Genomic DNA, 4,974 nt, shown 5'->3' with positions numbered 1-4,974 from the left:
CCTGAATCATATTTGGGCTCATTTCGGGTTTGAGCCTGAAAACATTTGCAACAAATGGGATTGTTTACGTCTTATCATTTGGGCGTGTTTACTTTGTCGGTTCAGTGCTTTCGTTTGGTATTTGTTGTGGAAGTAATGTTCTTCTTTAGATACTTGCTTGTTTGATATGATGCCTATTGGCAGTCAATTGAGTTCGAACTTTCAGCATAGAATGGAAATTAAAAGTCTGTAGAGCTTGCCTTAATTTAACTAGCCTCTTTAAAACGGGTTTGAGGTGTGCTATAGTAAATGACATCAATAGTCTATGGCCCTCATGGTTTTAAAAATAAGGAATTTTGGGATAATTAGTCAAGGAGCGCCATATTAAGCAAAATATAGTTATGGCCCTCAAGAGCTTAGTTTGAATTCCCTTTAAATTTGGAATTGAGGTGCGCCATGCCAAATAAAAGCCCAAAATGCATGGACCTCGCTTAATTACTATTTTAATCCTTAGAATTCGAGGCGCGCCATTTAGCAAATTTCTATGGCCCTCGCAAAGTGAAAAATGCGTAGTTGCTTTAGGCGCGTTATCTTTTAATAATAGTACCTTCCTAAACTCGGGTGTGCATTTCATGTGACCCAAATCCAAATCTCAACAATGTTGAATAAGACGCGGTTCGGATTGTGGGTACATTTCATGTGGCGTGATCCAAAGACATGTTTTAAACGACGTTAAATCTTCTTCCAAATAATTAAAAGCGGTTAATAATTTCTAAAATTGTACCATAGGTTAAAACATGTATTAAAATCAAATAATAGGCCAATTGTAATAGTTTAAGCGACCGTGCTAGAAACACGGAATTCGGGGGTGACTAACACCTTCCCTCGGGTTAACAGAATTCCTTACTTAGAATTTCTGGTTCGCAGACTTCAAAAAGGAAAGTTGAAATTTGTTACATCTCGTATTTTTCCTACGTTAAAATTTCGTCTTCAGTTAATTGACGTAGACTCGGGGATGAGATTACCTAAAGGTTAGCATATTTATGCGATTTATAACAGGCAATAACTAAGTTCCATGAAGGAAATGGTACACGAATTAAAGAAAATGAGTTTCGTTGAAGGTTGTCGATTTGGGATAAAATATGTGTCAAGCGTTAATACCCGATAATTATAAACTAGTACCATGCAAGGTACCATATGACCACGATAGTATAAAATATAAAGTATATATAAAGTATTTTAAAAATAAATAGAATTTTAAGTAATTTGTAGTAAATTTTAAATTATGCGGGTAATTGATTAATTACCGGGTAACGGGATATTACCCGGTTAACTAATAAGTGAATAAATTTAATCCATTATCCAAAGAGTAATGTGGCAGCCTAGGCTTGATAGAGGCCTGACTCTTAAAAACATAAAAATAAGGTGGCATCAAGATGGATTAATCATTAGGAAAGTGGGGCCCACATTATGTATAAGAAGTATCAAATTTAAGAGACTTAAATTTCTAAGTCATATAACTTACATTCTGGTTTATATCCAAATTCATTTTATCATCGATCACTTAAGAGTCTTGTGACTCGTAAGGAGCTTTATCAGGTTATTCTGAGTCATTTCATGTGCATCTGTATATGTCCAACAACGCAAGACTGCAATAATTCAAATCAAAGTGAGGATTTGCAATTATAACGGAGTACAATGCAACCTTTTCCAAGAATATCATATGGATTTTTCCCTACTTCGATCCCCGTTTCGTGTTGTCGCAATCAACAGGTGTTAAAGGGATTGTCAAGAGAATCGGTTCAGGTATGTTAAGGCTATCCCTTCTTTCTTTTGGCATGATCCATACGATACGAACGGAACGTGCAAATGCACAAATTTCATGAATGACTCTATTCATAGAAATATTAGAGATAATGTGTGTTCTTGAATTTCCGTGTGTTATAATGTCTTATCATCTGTTCATGGGTCTCAAAAAAATACGAAAGTTGAAAAAAATTTACTTTATGATATTACTCAGAGGCAAAATGGTCTTATGACATTCTGAATGATTTTATTGACGTACTTTTTATGCACTGCATTCATGTGCACTGACCCATGACCAGATGGCGTTATATACGCGTATATATGTAAATATATGTATATGGGATATGGGAAAAGGTTACGGCGTTATATACGCATCACCACCTGATTAGTTGGTATATGATGATGATGTTGCCCACACTGGCTGAAATATGATTCAAACGGCGTTATGTGCGCATATATATGTATGTACTCAAACGACGTTATATACGCGTATATATGTAAATATATATATATATGGGATATGAGAAAGGTTATGGCGTTATATACGCACCATCACCTGATCAATTGGTATACGATGATGATTTTGCCCACAGTGGCAAGTATGATATAATGGAAGGCCCTCAGAGGCCGATGATGTTATGAAACATGTACCTATGCACGACATGACATTCATACGCATATGCATGATGCTGAAAGTAATTTATGATTTACAAAGTTATTCAGACTTACATGTTGAGTCATCTACTCCATATGTCTTCCACGTCTCTTATGTATTTATTTACGTGTCTTACATACTCGGTACATTATTCGTACTGAAGTCCCTTTTGCCTGGGGACACTGTGTTTCATGCCCGCAGGTCCTGATAGACAGGTCGAGAGCCCACCAAGTAGGCTATCAGCTCAACGGAAGATGTTGGTGCGCTCCATTTGCTTCGGAGTTGCTCATTTGGTTAGTATGATTTAGACGTGTATTGTTTGGTATGGCGGGACTCTGTCCTGACCTTTAGGCATTTATGTATTGTTAGAGGCTTGTAGACATATGTCGTGTACGTAAAAGATTGTACGGCCTTGTCGGCCTATGTTTTGAGTTTATAAAGGATCATGTTAGCCTATTAGGCCTGTATGTCACGTGTATATGATGATGTAATAAGAAAGATACGTTACGTTGGTACTCGGTCGAGTAAGGTACCGAGTGCCCATCGCGGCCCATCGGTTTGGGTCGTGACAAAAGTGGTATCAGAGCAGTTCTGTCCTAGGGAGTCTACAAGCCTGGTCTAGTAGAGTCTTGTTTATGGGTGTGTCGTGCACCACACTTATAAGCAGGAGACTACATGGCATTTAGGATTGTCACTCTTTCTTTTTACTCTAGATCGTGTGGTAGAGCTCACTTATAAGAATTCAAATTCCCAAATTATTTTTTTATTATTCGTAATAAGACGATACCTACATTCGGAAAGAAGGATTGGAAAGAGAGATAGTTGTGGAAGAGGTGAGTCAGAGGAATTGAATTTTCGTATAATGCCTACGATAAGTAAATGTGAGGTCTTTAGCAGATCATGGGTGTACTGAAAGGTGTAAGCCTCTTGATGAGGAGCCTTAAGGCAAGAATGCCTATACAGCTTTATGGTGAAAGACAATGAGAAATTAAAAATATAAATACAAGTTTCAACAAGCAAAAGAAGCAAGATGGAGAAGGGTACGTGACGCCCAGTTAATGAAGGTTAACATCATTTATAATTGAGGCAGAGGAACATAAGCTTTTTAGGTTATATTCAACAGTAACAGAGGTATATACAATTGGCCACACCCATTTCAGTTATGCCCTGTGGGGGCTAACAGGTATAGTTAAGAGAAGGATGGGGTATCAAGATCCGGCTGGGGTTAGAGTAACCCGAATTGGTAAATGGATTACTTTCATTTGTTGGCATTTCCGAAGGGTATTACAAATGTGCCAATAGATCTTCTTGTGAGACACCCAGATGGTGCACCCTAGAATATTACGATTAGATGTGAATACTAGCATTCAAGATAGGTAGTGAAAGCCTGGATGGGATAAATATTTCTCATCCCTAGTGGAGAGAGGATGTTGAGAAACCCAAAGAGTCATTGGATGGAGCAAAGGGAAGCTAAAAGCGAAAGAATGTCGTATTGAAGTTTTCACAATAAAAGGGGTATGCAGAAATATTAGTAGAGTAATGAGAAAGAAGATAAGGAAGCATTAGGAATAAGGTGTGATACATGGATGAAAACGGTAGAGTGTTACAGAACCTATAGTCAAATAAAGGAAGAGATGAAAGGTGATGGGCCTTAAGACAACGAAAAAGTATAGGCCATAAGGTTATATCCTCATTTCAAGAAATAAATTCACAACTTTACCGTGATTACCAGAAGGGAGAATTAAACCCTAGAATAATAGAAATCTGTATGGACTGGTGAACAAGATAAACTAAATATGAATAAGGAATTGAGTGATTTGATGATAGTCAGCATCATGAGAATTGCAGATTGCATTCCAGCAATAACATAATGGACAACAGAAGAAGATCCATGATGTGTTCAGAAAATGGTCATTCTAGGAGACGTTTCCCTAAAGCAAGCAATGTGAGCAAAGTTAATCTTAAGAGACTGTATGTGCCAGTTACACTAAGTATCACCCTCGCGAGTGAGGAATTTTTTTATCCTTAGTACAGAAAGATTGCCGCAAGGCGAGTAGGGATCATCGATGATGTGAAAAGATGTCAAAGATGAAGAGGTAACACATCTATAGGTAGATCCCCGTGGCTTCAACTCTTAGTAATCCCCTAAAGGGGGAATATGGAGTGATGTGGCATTAAGATAGAATTAAGTGGTTCTAGTGATTAGTAAAGGAAGAATGTGATAAATGAAAGAGGAATGAGATGGAACTTATCCAAATCTTACAGATACGCTACAATTCAAGAATATTGTGCAACCACGACATCAAGGAAAGAAAGTAAAGGTTCATGCCCGAGCTTTTAGTAATAAATAACGAGCTAGTGTGAGACGTAAGTTAGAACAAAGTAAATAACCTAAGAAAGATTACAAGGAATATTGATATGAGAATGGGCCAACGAGTAGTTAGTAATTGGTCAGGAAGATCCCAGGTATGGCTAAATAGGAGGTTACAGGCGAGTCATCATATCATGTAAGATAAACATAGTAGAACCTAACA

This window comes from Nicotiana tabacum, chromosome 11 (assembly GCF_000715075.1).
Source record: "Nicotiana tabacum cultivar K326 chromosome 11, ASM71507v2, whole genome shotgun sequence".
Classification (NCBI taxonomy): Eukaryota; Viridiplantae; Streptophyta; class Magnoliopsida; order Solanales; family Solanaceae; genus Nicotiana; species Nicotiana tabacum.
This window is presented reverse-complemented; position numbering follows the sequence as displayed.